The 18,964-nt window shown below is 42.1% G+C and overlaps 1 protein-coding gene across 2 annotated transcripts in view; it reads left to right on the top strand.

Annotated features, from left to right (window-relative positions):
• Positions 1-3,177: 3,177 nt before the first annotated feature.
• The window catches only part of STARD3NL (STARD3 N-terminal like), a 52,994-nt gene continuing 37,207 nt past the window's right edge, over positions 3,178-18,964 (top strand). The window contains exons 1-2 of one of the 2 annotated variants that reach the window (XM_041723253.1): positions 3,178-3,379; positions 4,075-4,131. The gene's annotated coding sequence lies outside the window, so the exon portion shown is untranslated. The remainder of the gene's footprint in view (positions 3,380-4,074; positions 4,132-18,964) is intronic. The other variant, XM_041723252.1, reaches the window with a different exon arrangement.

The raw sequence follows: 18,964 nt of genomic DNA, 5'->3' as shown, positions 1-18,964 counted from the left end.
AGCAGGCTCCAGGCAGGGAGCCCGACGTGGGACTGGATCCTGGGTCTCCAGGATCAGGCCCTGGGCTGAAGGTGGCGCTAAACCGCTGAGCCACCCAGGCTGCCCCATTTTTCATTTTAAATATCCTTTCATCTAAGTAATAATTACTTTGAGCCAAAAGCTAAAGAGATAATCCATGCATTTCTGGCCTTAAAAACTTATTCGGGTCACAAATGATTGCATTTTGTAGTTTTGATTACTTAAAAGTCATGTGAAAGGCCAGTTGCAGAACCAGAGACAAGTTCTTACTCTGACGTTGTCTCACTTAGGTTCAAACATCACTCTTCCTTTATAGCATCTGTCTTGCCCAGACAATTCCTAGGGATTTGTGGAATACAAAATCCAGGGCCAAAACTTATCCTGGCCATCTAGGCAAACATGGGTCCCCGGAACCTGAATGGGGAGGCTACAGAGAAACTTTTAGGTTTAGGTGCCAGGTCTAGGGAAGTCTGAGGTGGGGGCTAAGAGAGGCGGCAGGCAGAAAGGAGTAGAAGGTGACCCACACTCACCACAGCACCTCTTACCTGCTTGTGGTCCCCTCATGATGATTATCCTCAGGGCAGACACTGAAGACTAGCCCAGTTTGGGGTTTTCATGAGGTTTGGTGTGAGGAACAGGAGACATTGTATCATCATGGAAAACATGCCTGGAAATAAGTCAGTCACAGAGGAACAAATGCTGCATGATTCCACTTATATGAAGAATCTGGAATAGTCAAACTCATTGATGCAGAAACTAGAATGGTGGTTGCCAGAAGATGGGAGATGGGAAAATGGGGAATTTTGTAATGGTTACAAAGTTATAGTACAAAATGAATAAACTCTAGAGATCTGCTGTCCAACACAGAGCTTATAGTTAATAATAGGGTGCTGTGCACTCAAAAACTTGTTAAGAGGGTAGAACTCATGCTATGTTCTCTTACAGGGAAGAAACAAAAAGCAACAAAATCAAGGGGGCACAAGAAATATTTTGGTGATGATGGATATGTTTATTATCTTGTTTGTGGTGATGGTATCGTGTATATGCACACTGTCTAAACTCATTATGATTTAGACATTACATACACGCAACTTTTTGAAGAAAAAAGAGGATGAGCACAAAACAAAACTGAGAATATCAAGTGTCGACAAAGACGTTGAGCAACTGGAATTTTTACTCACTACTAGTGAGTTGTAAATTGGCAAACCAAAACACTAATTGCCAGGGTCTACTAATAGTGAATATATGCATATCCTGTGGCACAGTAACACTACTCCCAGGTATATGCCAAAATCAGATGGGTAACTAGGTGCATCAACAGAGATGGACAAGAATATTCATAGTAGTATCACTTGTTGTCACTGCAAACTTCAAACAACCTAATGTCAAGCAGTATTAGAATCAATGGAGAAACTTTGGAAGCGTATACAAAAACGAAAATAAACTACTACCTTCTTTAACACGGATCAGTATTACAAGCATATTGTTGAGCTAAAAGAGCCATGGGGGAGTACATACTATCTGTTGTCCATTTACAAAGGTTCAGGCAGCCAAAACTAATTTTGGCGGAAAATTTTGTAATAGTAGCTATTCATCTGTAGAACAATGACTGAGACAAGTATGAGGAGAGATTCTATATTCCTGGTAAACCTTTAAAATCTTAGCCTAGGAGATGCTTACACAAGATCATTCGTTTTCCTACCAAGACATACACTCATGATCAGTGCACTTCTTTTGCACATGTGTCATCCCTCAAAACTTTTTTTCACACTGATCGTCTCAGAATTTTTTTTTTTAATTTTATTTTTTCAATTTTAGCAAGGGTGCAGGGAGTTGCTCATCATATACCACGGGTAGGAATGCTAAGTTGTAACAGCTACTTAAAGGAGCAAATGAAGAGAACCCACCACGGGGATTTAAAATGTACATTCTCCATGCAGCACACCGACCTGCTCGTATTTCTACCCTAGAGAACACTTGGATGTGGGTCACAAAAAGGAGCATGAACTTAGGCGGAATGTAGCAACCCCTTTTTTTTTTTTTTTTTTAGTTGTGGTCCAATTTGCCAACAGATAGCATAACACCCAGTAGCAACGCTTCCAATGGAAAATAAAGAAACCAAGTACATATTCAAGGAATGAATGAATAAGGAAATCATAAATTGTATCTATTAGTTCCCAAGACTACCACGTAGTATTCCAAAAAAAAAAAAAAAAGAGGAAGATTTATATATAATACGGAAAAATCCCAAGGATGTAATGTTGATTGGGGGGTGGGGCGGGGAACCCTACACATGCAAATGCATGGGAACTAGGTGTCCTATAGGGACCGGGTTTGCAATTAGCGGCGGAAAAGGATTTCGGCCCAATTTGCACGTGCACATCCATCATTATGTGTTACTTAATAACTAATAGCAGCACTTAGGGCGCCTTTGGCCTGTCCATCCAGAGAACAACACGGGTTCCCTCCAATAGGCGAACTGACCGCGGGAGGGCCTGGAAGCGGAAGAATTTTCACTCTAGGACCTTCTTCATCTTTAAATGTAGCATCTTTTGGTCAAAAAAAAAAAAAAGTTCAATTAGGACTTAAAAGGTAATTGAAAGGCGCTGCATCTCGTGGGAAAGCAGAAGACGAGGATAACCAAGCGTGACGACACGGAGGTCGGGCGCCAGCCCCGCCGCGGGGCGCAGAGCGAGGCCGCCCGGCCGGGGCCGACCTGGGTCACCGCGGCCGCGGGCCCGCGCTCAGGGGCGGAAGGTCCCGCTTTTCCCTCCCGGAGCGCTCGGTGCGACGTGCCAGGGGCCGCGAAATCCAGGCCAGGACCGCTTTCCGCGAACTGGAACCTCAGTCCCCAGCGAGACACTGTAGGAAAGCCCAAGAAGCAGAATCCCCGAGAAAGGGGAAGCGGCCGCTTCTCCCAACGGCGCGCGGCGACCATCAGGTCCGAGCAGCTCCGCGCTCTCAGGGTCCGGACTCCAGATTCCCACCCTCCCCTCGGGGCAGGCCAGCCCGCCCCCTTCCCCCGGATCCGCGTCGCCTATTGGGCAGCGAGTGATCGACAGACGTTTCCGCCAATCGCCGGCTCTGTGACGGCCCCGCCCCCGCCCCGTCTGCGGTCCCCCGGGCGAGAGGGGCCTCTGTGCGTCGACGTCAGCGTGTTGACGTCACGGGCCCGGCTCTGGAGGAGGAGCGGGGGTGGCTGACGGCGGGCGGTGGGCTGCGCGTCGGCTGCGGGGCTCGGTTCCCCGGTCCCGCCCCGCCAAGCCCCGCCCCTCCGCCCGCTGGGGCTCCCGCGGGCGCAATCACGGAACCGCTGTCCCCGGGCCAGCCTGGGGCGGCCGGCCCGAAGCCCCCCGATAAGGTAGGCTGGGTTTCCCGTGACCCTATTTGACAGATTGGAAAACTGAGTCACCCGGGCGGGGGGGGGTCAGATGACTTGCTGGGAGCTCGCGGGAGACCGCGCGGACGGAGGCCCGAGCCCGAGCCCGGTCGGGGCGTTTGCCGGGCGCTGCGCGGTCCTCCGGGAGGAGGAGGGAGGAGGAGGGGCTCGGCTGTTCGTAAAGGATGCGCGGGTGAAGTTGCAGATGGCAGAGCCCCACCTCGTTTGGGCGCCCGGGCCGGGATGCGGGGCTGGATGCAGGCAGTGAGGTCTGCATCCCTTCAGCCTCCGGTCCCGCCCCACCCTCCCGCCTGGGGCCCTCCGGAGTTACCAGGAAGGGAGACCAGGGCGACGCCTGGGCTGTGCAGGCCAGGACGGTCCCTGGCCTCTTTTACTCATTTAAGACAATCTGTGTTCAAAAATCTTAAAAATTAAAGCCCAAGTTATGAGGGTCGTGGTGGTAGTTTCATTTCACTGCCTTGCCCACCCATGGTATCCGGCCATATTTTGAAATCTCAGCAGCATGATGATTTTTGTTGAGGATTTTCTAGAAAGAGATATATTTTTTTTTTCCTCCCCTCTCTTTTGTTCAAATATGGGTTAACATTGTGGAGCTTTTCTTACCCTTCCATTAATGCGCCAGTTATTCACCATGTCATTTGTCTTCTATTTCACAGATGGAATCACTGAATTCATCACTTGACTCAGTTAATAGTTTGGATAAGTTTAGCAAGGTAACAAACTAACAGGTCCAATCTCTCAAATATACTGGAACTAGTTCAGATGGTTTCCCTTAGAATCTTTGTTGAGAAGGGCTCTGAAGGATCATTCCCACCTATATACCCTCTCTTTCTAAAAGCAGGATCTCAAAAAATAAAACTTTCATTACCTTTGCTTTATTGATGGATTCATGCCCATAAAGTGAAAAATGTGCACTACACAATATATGCATACATATATAATGTTTTCTTCTTTTCATAAAACAATCATTCTCTTTAAATCTTGCTGTCAAAAACATTGGACTTTTAAGTCTGCATTATTGCATAAAACTGCATTAAAGATATGGAATTGAAGTCACTTTTGGGGGGACTTTTCCTTCCTGATGTTCACAGGATGGCCATTTTAATCATTTGAATTTATTCTTTGAACAAGTTTATCGGACGAGTACCTCGTCTCTGCCGCATTTTGCCTGAAGATGTTGAGGATTAAGTGCTGAAAAATCTACATCCTTAAAGACCTTCCATTTTGGTGGAGACACAATAAACATGTAAACGGAAATGACAGTTTTAGGTAATGATAAATGGTAGAAGAAATAGTTCAGGATAAGGGGATAGAGTGTGACTGGGATGTGGGAGAGTAGGAGGGGATTTAGGTATGGTAATCAGAGAAGACTTCCTTGAGGAAGTGACAGTTTCATGAGACGTGAATGTTTGGAATGAGTCAGCCCACAGGAAGATTGGTGGAAGTTTCCAGGCAGACACTGCAGTGCAAAGGAGCATGTTCCAGGGGTAGAAGAGAAGCTATGTGCAATGGAGTGAACCTTGGAGAGAGTGAAGGCGGGGGGATGACAATGGAGAGCTGGGTGTGAGCTGGGTGTGAGCTGGGTGTGAGGCAGAGGACATAGGATTTGTGTATTGCCAAATCCCTCTTTATTTAGTGACATTCATAGACTCTAGCCAGCTCTCTGCTTTATTTTGGTTATGAAATCATTGCAGCAACTCATTACATATTTTTTTCACCAGTAGTCACCTCTCAATGAAAATATGTCTTCTTCCCTTGAGCACTGTGTCCCATGCTATTTTTTTTTGTGTGTGTGTGTTCATTATTATGTGCAGGACTTTAAGCCTCTGCTTCTTCTCAGCTCCCTGCTTTTATCCTTCCTTCCTATGAATCCTCCAGTATTATCTTTATGTGTTGGCCCTTTGGAAAGAACTGGCTGTCAATCCCAGCTCTTGTCCAAGCTGAGTTCTAGGAAACTGCACTGTCAAGTGGATTACCATTTTCCATGAGAACTTTGAACTGACCAGAGACTTAATGCCTGCCTTTATTTAGTGCCTACAGTGTGTCAGGTGCATTACATACATTCTTATCCTTCCAACATATTGTAGAGGTAAATATGATCCCTTCTTGATCAGAAGGGAAGCTTGCCCTTTGGCTGTCCAGCTTGTACTGAGTGAGTAAAGATTTGAACACTCCAGTTAGCCTGTCCCCAAAGTCTAACCCATGCTACTCCACCTCACTGCTTCCCTGAATATATAGCAGTAGCTACAAATCTCTGTTATTTGAAGTTATATTTTTTGAAATGATATTTTAGAGGTCATGATTCAGTCCTCTCATTTTATAAAGATTTTATTTATTTGGAGGGGGGGAGAGAGCACAGGCATGAGTAGGAGGAGGGGCAGAAGGAGAGGGAGAAGCTGACTCCCCACTGAGCAGGGAGCCCGATGTGGGGCTTGATCCCAGGACTCCAAGATCGTGATCAGAGCCGAGGGCAGATGCATAATGGACTGAGCCACTCAGGCATCCCCAGTCCTCTCAATTTAAAGGTCAAGCTGTGGAGGCCCAGATTTTCAAAGCATAACTGGCACCAAGTTCTTACCTTACTGAATCTCAGCCAAATATTTTTTTCTGTTATACTTCATAAAAGTTCCATCACAATGAGTTTCTACATATATGAAAATACAATATTTCTTTTTTTTGAGAGACAATATTTCTTTTTTCATTCTTATTAATAATAAGAATGAGCAGGTGGGAGAGTGGGGAGGGAGGGACACAAAGAGGAGAGAGAATCTTAAGCAGGTTCCAGGCTCAATGCAGAGCCTGATGTGGGGCTCAATCTCATGACCCTGAGACATAACCTGCAAGAGCTAGACACTTAACTGACTGAGCCACCCAGGCGCTCCTGAGAATACAATATTTCAACATGGTGAATTTATTGTCCATAAACTCATTCAAGGTAGTAATATTTCTTGGGCTAGTACAGTCCATTGCCTTGTTTTCCTTACCTTTTCTCAGCAAGGAGCAGCTGCAGACTTTCTGAATGAATCCTTGATTTTTGTTAGAAGAAAGATAGTAGTTTCAAAATGACTTTAAAATTTAAGGATTAATTGCACACATTTCTTAAAAAATTTTTTAAAAATAATTTTGTTAGAGAGAGAGAGAGAGAGTCACAGTAACAGTGAGAGAGGGAGAGGGAGAAGCAGGCTCCCTGCTGAGTAAGGAGCCCGACACAGCGCTCCATTCTGGGACCCTGGGATCATGACTTGAGCCACCCAGGTGCCCCTAATTGCCCACATCTTTGAAATGGAGTTCAAAATTTGTTACTGGTTTTCCAGATTTAACCGTGTACTTCCAAGTGTGAGAACATTGTCTAGAATTGCAGGCTCATAGTTTCTGTTAGCAAGTGGAGTTTCTTCCTGGAATTGAGGAAGTCTTCGGGTTATCTCAGAGATATAACTTCTCTTTCTTCGTAATATATAATCATTTTAAAAAAAAGTAAAAATCATTTCATGAATTTCATGGTTGAAAAATGGGTTATTATCTTCCTACAAATTTAAAAATACTCATTATTCATTTCCAGGCTTTGTTCATTATGATTGGGATATGGCAGGTGAATAATAGTAAACTAACAGTTTACCAGAAAGTACTTTCTGGTGGCTTTTTGACTCTCCTTATATAAGTTAATAGAGATTGTCTTTCATTAGTCAAATTAGAATTATATTACCTGGTATCCTTGGTCATACACTCTTATACATATATGTTTGCTTGAGTCTAAAAGACACGTAAGGATTCATGTTATAACATGCAAAGTTTTTTTGTGGATTGTAGAGCCCTTCAGTTTTATTTATCATTTCATCTTTGAGAGAGGCACTGTTATGGTTTTCTTGGCTTTGGTTCAACAGAACCTCTTTACCGTTTCAGTTAAGGATCTGACTTCTGACCCTCAATTCCCTTGAGAGGAGCTCAAGTCTCTGGGGTTATAGATGTTGAAGGCACATTGTCGCAAGTAAAAATTGTTATTGTCTGTCTTGGTGGTATTGGAAAAAGTAATAGAAAGTCCACTTTTTAATATTAAAGATTAGAAAAGGCCCAGAGAGCCTATCCAGCGGTGGGTGTCCTGCTGAGCTAAGAAGCCTGGTCCACATCCCTGGCTCAAGGCAGCAGGGGCTCCCACCAGCTGTTGCAGGCCCCCATGTCCTGCAGAGCTCGAGGCTTTCTGTGCTATTTGACTTGTTTGGCTTGTTCTCCATCTGGATCTGGAAGGTACCTGTTGTGGTGACTCCACATCAAAGCAGGACATCTCACCCAGGATCCCTGCCTCAGCTGTTTAAGCCTGCAGGATGTTCCTGGGCAGTATTGGGGAAGTAAGTAATGGGTTTGGTCAGCCCTCTAGTTTAAAACCCTTCTCCTCTACTTCTTCTCGTTTTCCAAAAAAATATCCTGGGACCAGTGGGTAACCTCAGTGTGTAAAACTTGGGAGTTGAGAGGAATTTTGCCTAGTACCTTCTAAGTTATGGTAAACACAGGTTTCCACGACCCCTGTTTTACAGGGCAGGATACTTTTCAAATACTGTGCATTATTGCTCGCCCAGGTATATTCTTGTTTGCTTTTTGTTTTAGGAAAATATATTTGCAGGTGTTCGTTTTTTTTTTTTTTTTTAATTAACTACTTGCTTGTTGAGCTAAAGCTGTGGAACTAGGGAGTTTCAAGTACATTTTCCTATTTGTATGGTAGTTAAGTTCATCAAAGGAAGGAGCTCCAGAGCTATTAGAAATTTCTTCAGCCAAGGTAGGAAGCCAGCCAGGACTTTGGGCATTATTGATAAGAGCCGACACTTAGAGAGGCCTTCTTCTCTGTCAGCTGCTGTTCTGATTGCTTTGTGTCTGGATTTCTCATCCTGTTGACATTTTGGGCTGGGTATTTTTGTGTGTAAACTTTGCAGCGGCGTGAGATGATAGAGAAGTGTATGTGTATTTGATGGCAGAAATGTGGGAGGGGGCACGTTTCCCTTTGAAGGCTCTGGAAATGAGGGTGGATGGCAGGGGGCTCCCAGACTAGAAGTGGGTGTCTTGCGGCTTTGTAAGCCATCATGAGAATGAAAGCTGGCCATCCGACACCCTTTGAACTTTCAGCGCTCTGCTGCTCAGTGCAGACCATTTGAAAGTTCTGTACTCTCTGGCCCTTCAGCACGTTGGTAACTGTTTCTCTCATGCCCTCTACTTTTCCAGGTGGTAAAATAGATATTTTTATAGGACATTGAGAAAACATAAATTCTGGAATCCTGGAACGGCTGTATCCTGGAGAAGCAAACCCCAACTATACCTCTCTTTGTTGACAGCCAGAAATCAGTTGAGTCCACATTTAACACTTTGAATGACCAGCACCTCTGCCTACATTTCAGTAGCAGATGGATGGCTGTGGTCTTCAGTGCATTATCCTCATCCTCAGACTCTGGCCTCTTTAGTTGAGCCTGTGTGCCCTCATGCCTCTGCTCGGTGTGAAATCAAGCCCATGCTCCCCTGTTCCCCATCCATGCGCCTTGTCACCTGCCCTCCTTCCTGGTCCAGCTGCACCTTCTGAAGCTTCCTCACGTGGGGCCCCTTCCCAGACCATTCGTGGCTCACTGCTCCTGGATGTGATCCTATGCCTCTTTTTAATCTATTCTACTCATCTTCTTCCTCAAAATATACTATCTTTCCGTTTCTTGCAAAGTCATGTTTCCTTTTGGGCCAGCTTTTTCATGAAGCCTTTTCTGGTCACCACAACCTAAAGTTCAGTCTTCTCTGTATTATAATTATCTTAGGCTTTGATTGCTCCTTATTTGTATAACTATTTTACCTCCTTTATAAAACTAATTCTACTTGGGGATCAGAGTCACGTCTTTTCCATCTTAGTTTTCCTCATAGCTCTAGCATAGTGTCTTACTTGTGGTAGATACTTACACATCTGTCTGTTTGGGTCCCATTCACATAGTGATTTCTTTCTCTTTTTCCATATATTTGTTTCAGTTTATGTAGTGTGTTGTTTTGGAGTGACTTCAGTAAATAGCATTCAGAATACTCTGTAAGGGTCCCTGTGTGGCTCAGTCGGTTAAGTATCTGCCTTCAGGTCAGGTCATGCATCTCAGGGTCTTGGCATAAAGCCCTGTATCCAGCTCCAGCTCCCTCTCCCTCTGCTGCTCCTCCTGCTGGTGCTCTCTCTGTCTCTGTCTCTGTGTCTCTTTCTGTCAAATAAATAAATAAAATCTTTAACCCCTTTCCAAATACATTAGAAAAAGAGATGACCAAAATCATTAAATTGGGGCATTCTGATTGTTTTGTCAGTTATAATAATTCAAGAAAGTTCAAGTATTTTTGGTTCCTTTAATGTAATATATTGAAACTCCAGACATGTGTGTAAACTTGCCTAATTTTGGTTAACAAGTACCCAGACCCCAGACTTCTTTACAATGATATTTGTGATTCATGAATTGAACAAACAAATGCTTAACATATGACCAGGTATTTCCCCAGGTGCAAAGAGTATAGACGTGTCTTGTAGGAACTCTTGATAGCACTGAGAAAAGAACATGTGAAAAAATGTGTGAAAGATTAGAGGTGCCATTAAAGATATGTGCCATGTGTGTCATGCAGTGGGGCCACAGAAGGTTTCTTTGAGGAAGTGGTACTTAAGCTTCCTTGAACAATGACTTATTGTTGTTGTTTAAGGGCTCAGACGAAAAGGCTCTCTAGGAAGAGGGAGCATTAGGGCAAAGGCATACATGTTGAACTTCCTCCTGTATTGGGAACTAAAAATAGGTTCCTATGGCTAGAGCCCTGGTTCTCTATGGCTAGAGAGAAATTGAGTTTGGAGTAGAGGCATGAAATGAGCATTCAAGTTTTCATTTTTAAAAACCTAGCATGATACCAGCATGGAGGGTGTTTCGAGGATGAAGTGAGTCTGAATTATTGGAGTAATGTGAATAAATGATAATTGGGAAAACTGGGAAAGTCCAATAGAGATCTTAGGGGAATGACATGGTCCCCAGTTTGGAGGATGGAACTCATGGCAGAATGAAAATAAATGCATTGTCTTTGTAGTAAAAACTGTACACAAGACCTCATGGGTTATTATTTGTCAGTTTTTTCCTACCTTAAACATGTTTGAAATATTTACAGGTAGTGTATATGTTTTACATCATTATCTGTATTTTTAAGTCATTCTTATAATTTTCTTTTTGATTTTGTAATTGCTTATCTCTTGTTACATTGAGAGCAAATAATGGAGCTGGTTTCAAACCTTTATCGAGAACCTTGAGAACTTAAAGAGATCCTACTACTTTTGTGATGTCCTCTGCCTCTGTAACGTCCTTTGCATCCATTCTCATTACAAGGCTATAATTCAGTTTTCTGGGTATATCACCCTATAGTTGCCCTGAGTCTTACAATTAGTTGGTCTTTGCTTTTGTGATTCTGTTTTCTGAAGCGTAAGCTAGGTTGATAAAGTCTACTTGTGCTGATCTCCTGAAGGTCAGTTTCCTGTGTGACCACCTAAGAAGTCAGACGACAAAAGAAAAGATTACTTTTTTAAAAAATCCAGGCATCACGATTTTGCCATTGATTTTCCTTATCTGTCATATGCACCAAGCTGATCTTCATCCACGGTAGAGATTAGTAATTATGTTAGGAACTGTGTGCCATATCTGTATGTCAGAGTGGAGGAGATAACATGTGTAACGTCTGCCTGTTGGTAGATAGTCCTGGGCAAAGATGTCAATAACAAATCCTTTTATTGGCTTGCTCTCGTTTGTGAATTAGGAAGTTGGCCTTGGATAATGCCAGGGGCGGTTGATCCTCTTATCTTCCGTGGCGTCACTCTTAGGGTACCAGTTCTCCCTGTGTCGGAGCCACTGTAGGAGCGGTGAGTAGAGGATGGCTTTGTCAGCTAGAGTGATCCTTGCAGGAACGCTTATTTCTCCTCTTCCACAGAAGGAGTCTTGTGTTGTTGAATGAAAAGAAACCCTGCTCGCTTCTGGATAGCCACCTTAGGTTTGCTGTCTACTCATCAGCTGGCTACTTGGAATTTAGCTGCTATTTCCCTCCTGTGTAGAGAAGAGAAGTTTGGAGAGGCCTATGGAGAATGTGTGATGAACACATTCTTAATTCTAGTCATTGAGATGAAGAAAGATGGTTACCAAGAGAAGTATACACTGGTAACCCCTTGCCTGTGATTCCCAGGAGACCAGTGAGCTCACTGCCTTGGGCTATTAACTGATTTTCAGATCTAGATCAATAAGATTATAGTTTGTCCTGAGAACCAAAAGCCTCCGTTTGAAAATTGCTTGCACCAAGCACTAAAGAAGTGGCATTACGTGGTGTAGAAATGTCCTCAAATGCACTGAAAAATATTTCAGGTTTCTTAATTGAGGGATTTTGTTGGTTCACAACTTCCTCTGGAGCATCCAGAGTGTAACCCGAAACTGGCCCCTGTGTGTATAGGACAGGGACAGAGTGAAGGAGGAGTTCACTTCACATTGGCTGTGGCAGTTGTAAGGAACCAAGGAACTTAACTTACAAGGCTTGTTTGAGCAGCTGCAAGATGAATAGTTTTCCTCACCCAGCCTCCAGAATCTTTAAAAGTTTACATCGAGGCCTCCAGCGAGTTTAGTCAGTCATACACCCAGTCCAGATGGCTTCAGCACCACAGTTCTATTTCAAGGCTGTATCTTTGGAGCAGCTTCTGGGAGTGAGGAAGGCAAGCAGAATACACATTCCAAGGACAGGAAAGGGGATGGGGAGCCTCCAGTTGGCCAGGTCCAGCTCACAGGTTGGCTGGTGGTCACGTCTTCTTGATGATCTCCTCCAACAGACCTCATCTGTCTAGAAAATAATGACTGTTGACTCCATGATCGCTAAAGCTGGCAGCACATCCCTAAGAGGAAGTTTTAAATATTCATGAGAATGTGTGTGGTCAGGAGCAACAAGGTTGTCCGAATTGCCATCTCCTGATGGTTGAGAGTACTAATGAATTCAAAATTGGGAAAAATAGTGCTAACTCCATAATAGCCATAATAACTGATCTCTTGTGATTTTTTAGGAAAGCTAAAAGTAGATTTCCTTCTGTGGGAACAAGAACAAGTTCTGGAAAATGGTGGGTAGTCAGCAACCAAAAAAAATCAGCAGTCTTTTATACCTGTGGAAATGACTTTGTTTGACTCATGAAGGGAAATGGGGTTATGTATAGCTTCTGTGACCTAGAAGATTAAAATAAAGTTGTTTCTAGGTGAGCTGTGAAGGAAATATATGAGTTTAGACATTAGAGCTAAAGCTGAGAAGGGGAGAAAAGCTGGAAAATCTATTTGAGCACTAGGAGAGCTCTACTAGGAGGAGAATCAGAGTTTGGAGAGAGACAATAGAAGCTGCAGGAAGGTAGCTATAAAGACCCCATGTCATTCCAGTTATTCTTGGCCACCTGATAGCAGTTTCTGAAAGAGATGAATGTTCTTGTTTGCCAGAGCCCATCTTGAGAGAGACTTTTTTTTTTTTTTTTTTTTGAACACTGATGAGATGTAGCTGTAACATGCCAGCCATCTGACTCGCCAGTGGGGGCGCATAACTCCCTACCAAGTTGTCAACCAGGGTAGTGAGCTAACAATATGAACTACCCAGCATGACTGGCCACTCCATGGCATGCTGCCATTTTGCCAACTGTGATCTATGGAAGAACAAATATACATTGTCAGATGTCCTTCCTCTCTCCAACTGGTTCATCTTTTCCTGGACTAGGCCACACCCAAGGACATGGTTATTCTCAGGGGGACACACTTGACTTCCTTCCTTTCTTTTTCTTCAGTCGTTCCCTTCTCTTATTTATCTGTCTCCTCAATTAGATGGAAGTTCTGCTGAGATTAGGTGATGATCTCTTGCATTGCATTTTGAATCCTTTTAAATATCCTTGGGGTTTTACATTTTGTAGGTGTTCAGCGCTTATTGTTCTTAACAAAATGGGAACTTTTAGTGGATCTACTTTCTTACTTATTTTCTGCTCTATAAATAAAGGCACTTTGTTTTTTTCTCACTTTTATGGAAAGAAGGGAGAACATTCAACTTTCTGTTCTGTCTCATGGTTTGACCTTCCATCTGTATTCTGTCGACTCTCAGATTTCTATGTCTAGCTAAGATCTGTCTCCTGAACTCCTGACTTATTTCCAGCTACTTTAATTATAATTACTGTCCATTTGAATGTTTTTTTTTTTTAAGATTTTATTTATTTAGTCATGAGAGACACGGAGAGAGAGAGGCAGAGACACAGGCAGAGGGAGAAGCAGGCTCCATTTAGGGAGCCTGATGTGGGACTCAATCCCAGAACCCAGAATCACACCCTGGGCTGAAGGCAGACATTCAGCCACCAAGCCACTCAGGCGTCCCTCCACTTGGATGTTAATAAGTGCCTCACACTTTGTGTGTCCAAACTAAACTGATAGAAGTTCTTTCTCAAATTTGCCCATCCATAAACTTCTCGATTTCAGTAAGGAGCAACTCCATCCCTCTGTGTCCCCTGGCTGTAAAGCTGGCAGTTCTTGAGTCCTTCCTTTATCCCATACCTCATACCCAGTCTATCAACAAATGCTTTTGCCTCCGTGTTTAGAACTAGTCTGTTCTCATCACCTCCACTGCTACCATCCCAGTCTGCTGAGTCACTGTATCACCTCTTCCCTGAATTGTTGCCATGTCCGTTGATTGGTCTTCCTGCTTCTATGGTTCTCTCAGCTAGAGAGCCTCTGCTGAAAACCTTCCAGTTTCTTCCTGTCTCCTTAAAGTTTTTAAAGTGGACTGCAAACTCCTCTGTCCCTTCTTAACCTCTCTCTTGTCCTCTTCTCCAACTCTATTCTGTTACTTCGCTCCAGCAAAACTGAAAGCTAAAGACCTGTGTGCACTCCTAGGTGGCCAGGCCAGCTGCACCCCACCTGAGGGCATTGGCCTTCTTCCTTCTCCTCACACTGCTCCTTGCAGATCTTTGCTCTGCCTTCCTAGGGAGGACATCCTGACTGTCCAGTTTAAGAATTACAGTGCTCTTCTGTTTATCCTCAGCCCCCTTACTTTAGAAAGTAAGCTCTGTGAGGGCAGGAACTTTTTTGTCTGTTCATTACCACATCCCCACTGCTCAGAGGAAGACCTGACACATTTTTTTTTTTGGTGCTCAGAATGTATTTGTGGAGCAATAAAAGTGGACATGGTATATTTCTGGGAAACTCTGAATTTTCAGAAATTATCAAATGCAATTTTAAAATGTTGTAGTACACATCCAGATTCAGCTTCTCAGTATATATTTTTGTTTGCTTTACAAATTATGGAAACGTCATTATGGATTTATCCAGCCATCTGTAAACATTAATATGTCTACATTCAGTGTCAAAAGTTCACAAATATTTTTACTATTGCTATAGAAATAGATCACTTAGAAATCAGGTTTTCATAAAAACAGCTTTGGGCTTGGGAGATAAATTAGTGTTGTTAGAAGACTGACCTAAGGGATATCCCTCGGTGGCTCAGTGGTTTAGCGCCTGCCTTTGGCCCAGGGCGTGACCCTGGAGTCCCGGGATCGAGTTCTGCGTCGGGCTCCTGGCCTGAAGCCTGCTTCTCCCTCTGCCTGTGTCTCTGCGCCCCCCCCATGTCTATCATGAATAAATAAATAAAATCTTAAAAAAAAAAGAAGACTGACCTAAAAGCAGCACCATAACATGTTTGTTTTCTACTTTAATTTTTCCCCATCACTAATATTAATTTCTAAATAAATCTTAGTCTTGAAGCATACTGTTGAAAGGTCAAATCCTTTTTATGCACACACAGTTACTTTGGTCTGATATTAGCAGAAATTGTTGAGTGAGACAAGACTGCTAGAAAGGACTGAGGGTTTTAATAGAAAACCTTGAATGTGTGTGTTGGGGACAGGGGGAAGAGAGCAGAAAGTAGCAGCGAAGAGTGAGTAGATTTGTCAGGACAGAATAAAAGCTTTCGTTACATCCCAAGTGAGTAAACAACACTAGGAAATATGAGACCTAAAAAATAAATATTTGGAATAAAACCTTGGAAAATATATATGGAGAGATGACTATGGAGTTGGACATTCTTAAATTCATAAAGAGAAGTAGGAACAGAAGGAGGTGGTGTTGAAATGTAGGTACAAGTTAGTATAATAAATCAACTGCATGAGTAAAACAGCACATGGTATGCCTGGGCCTCGGTGCATGATACCTTGTAAAAAATCCCCTTCCCCAAGTGTCTGGGGAAAGTTTGGGTACTACTGTATGGAACCAAATGTGGGACAGATTTGGCTAGCAAAAGCTTACAGCAAATAATTATCTTGTGCACATTTTCACGAAAGAATTGAGCAAACTAGAGCCTAGACTGTTGCTCAGTGTACCCTCCATCATTTGATTGGGGCCTCCATCGATGGACAAAAAAGACCATTAGGTATTTGACACTGGCTGAAAGTTCATGCAAATCAACTTCTATCTGCAGTCACAAGTACTTTAGTAGAAGTCTTCAACCAACTTTCATTTGTGTGGGGATAATTTGTTAGTTATATAAAGAGCAAAATTATTTGGATGCCTAGAGATCTTACAGAGGTTTTCCTTTTAGTCTCACTGTCTCAAACAGTCATGTACAGAAGAATTCAGAAGAATTATGCAAATGTATACAAAATGCCTGTTCGTTCTGTTTTGTAGAATGGCTTAAGCGGTTTTCTAGGATGAATTTAGTGCCTCTGTGCTCATAAGGGTAGCTCATACTTTAGTGATTTTTTTTTTGTAATGAAAATTTGCCTTTGCTCTTTATAATGTCTATATGCTACATATGTATGTACATATTGTATACACATTGTATTTAAGTGTATGTCCTTTGTATGTTTATAGGTCCTAGTTGGTTGGATAGAGAGCCAAATCTATTACAAAACATCTTCCTGTCCTCATGTATTTCTGAACTATTCATAAGTTAAGCTGTGTACTTCATGACACTACTACAGAGTACTTCAGCATGCATCTACTAAGAATAGGGGCATTCTCTATAACCAGAGTACTGAACTATAATCAATTCCCCAGTTGTCTTCTATAGGTATTTTTCTTTTCTTTTCTTTTCTTTTCTTTTTTTTTTTTAATTTTTTATTTTTTATTTTTTTTTTCTTTTCTTTTCTTTTCTTTTCTTTTCTTTTCTTTTCTTTTCTTTCTTTTCTTTTCTTTTCTTTTCTCTTTTCTTTTCTTTTTTCTTTTCTTTTCTTTCTTTCTTTCTTTCTTTCTTTCTTTCTTTCTTTCTTTCTTTCTTTCTTTCTCTTTCTTTCTTTTCCTCTTTCTCTTTTTCTTTCTTAAATTCAACATTTAGTCTAGACTTCTGCATTGCATTTGATAATTGTATCTATGTGTTTTAAGTTCAAAGAGTATGCACACTTTTCCTTCTTTCTGTTCTTGTTTTGTTTTTAACCCTGTTGACTTCTTTGAACAGTCCACAATACGTATCTTGGAGAACATCCCAATATGCTGTGATGCTGTGTTTGTCTGATTGTTTCTTTCTTTCAAGATTTTATTTATTTATTTGATAGAGAATGAGAGAGACTGACAGGGGGAGGTGCAGAGGGAGAGGGAGGAGCAGATCCCCCTCTGAACAGGGAGCCCAGTGTGGGGCGACTCGATCCCAGGACCTGGGATCATGACCTGAGCTGAAGGCAGATGCTTAACTCACTGAGGCACCCCTGTTTCTTTATGAGTAAAATCAGGTTAAACATTTTTGGCAAGGGCATGTCATAGTAGATAATTGGTGTTATGTATTTCTTACTGCATCACATCAGAGGGTATATAATGTCAGCTGATTCCAGTGTTGATAATGCTGTTTGAAGACTTGGTACAGATGGTGGCTGCTAGATGTCTTCACTATAAAGATATATTATCCCCAAAGGAATTATTAGATAATCTGAGGGATAAGACTTTGAGATTATGAAGATCCTATTTCTCAACAACATCTTTTTTAGTGTCCATTGAAGATTTTTACATGGCTCAGTTACTCCAATTGTGGGTTACAAATTATTGATTTTTTCCAACTATATTATCTCTTCTTCTTTTTTATGTGACATTTTTTTCCTGTAAAGGAGAACTTCTCTCTCTCTCTCTCTCTCTCTCTCTCTTACAATAAACACTACTGTGGACTTTTGCAACTTTTTTTTTTAATACTTTATTTATTTATTCATGAGAGACAGAGACATAGGTAGAGGGAGAAGCAGGCTCCCCACAGGGAGCCCGATGAGGGACTCCATCCCAGGATCTGGGATCACGCCCTGAGCTGAAGACAGATGCTCAACCACTGAGCCACCCAGGCAGCCCTCAGTTTTTCCAACATATCTTGTCATTACTTGTTTTCATGTTGAGGTTTTTCTACATTTGCCAGTGGGAACTCTTCAAAACAGCATATACAAAATTTTTTAATGATTATAGATTTGTGTCTTCTATAAGAAATCCTTGCCTATGAAAAGGTTGTAAAAATATTCTCCCACACATTCTTATTTTTTGTACAGTGTGAGTCAGGGTTCAAAGTTCTTTTTTTTTTTTCCCCGTTCAGTTTTGATATCTGGTTGTCCTGGGATGATTCATTAAAAACAAACTTTCTTTTTACCTTTGGATCGCTCTGGCATCTTTTTTAAGTCAAATGATCATAGAAGTGCAGGTCTATTTCTAGGCTCTCTCTTAGCTCCGTTGATCAATCTGTTGATCTTATGCTGGTACCACACCATTTTCATGACTGAAGCTCTATAGAAAATCTCAAAGTTAGGCCATGTGAGTCTTCCAATTTAGTTCTTTTTTCTCAAGATTACTTTGGATATTCTCATTTCTTTGCATTTCTATATATATTTTAGAATTAATTTGTCAGTTTCTACCAAAAAAACTTGATGGGATTATTATTAGGATTGAGTCATAGCTATAGATCAATTTGGGAAGAATTGAAGTTTTAACACTATGAATTCTTCGAATCCGTAGACATCATATATCTCTCCATTTATTTTCATCTTTATTTTCTAAGCAGTGTTTTATAGTTTTCAGTGTTGGGATCTTGCATCTATTTTGTTCAATTGCATGTTTTTGATGCAATTTTCAATAGTCTTTTGTATTTTCTTCTAAGGTTTATTTACTTATTTTAGAGAAGGAGAGAGAGAGCACACACATGCAGAGAGAGGGACAGAAAGAGATAAGCAGACTCCTTTTCAGCAGGGAACCTGATGAAGGAGTGGATCCCAGCACCCTGAGATCATGACCTGAGCCAAAATCAAGAGTCAGACACTTCACTGACTGACCTACCCAGGTGCTCCATGTCTGTCTGTCTTTAATTTCTCCCACTTTCACTGTCCAGAATGAAGGGACTGGTAAATAGATGAATCCCAACATTTTAAGCAAACTTGCTTTAAAAAAAAATGAAGAGCAAAAATAATCTTGATGCAGTAAAATAAATGTCATTATAGAAGTTCCGGCACTGCAGTTGCCAATTTTTTCTCAGGGCAGAGAGGTGTGAAAGAGTGGAAGAAGCCAAGGCTTCCTGAGAAAGTAACCT

The sequence above is a fragment of the Vulpes lagopus genome, chromosome 11 (genome assembly GCF_018345385.1).
Source record: "Vulpes lagopus strain Blue_001 chromosome 11, ASM1834538v1, whole genome shotgun sequence".
Taxonomy (NCBI): domain Eukaryota; kingdom Metazoa; phylum Chordata; class Mammalia; order Carnivora; family Canidae; genus Vulpes; species Vulpes lagopus.
This window is presented reverse-complemented; position numbering and strand designations above follow the sequence as displayed.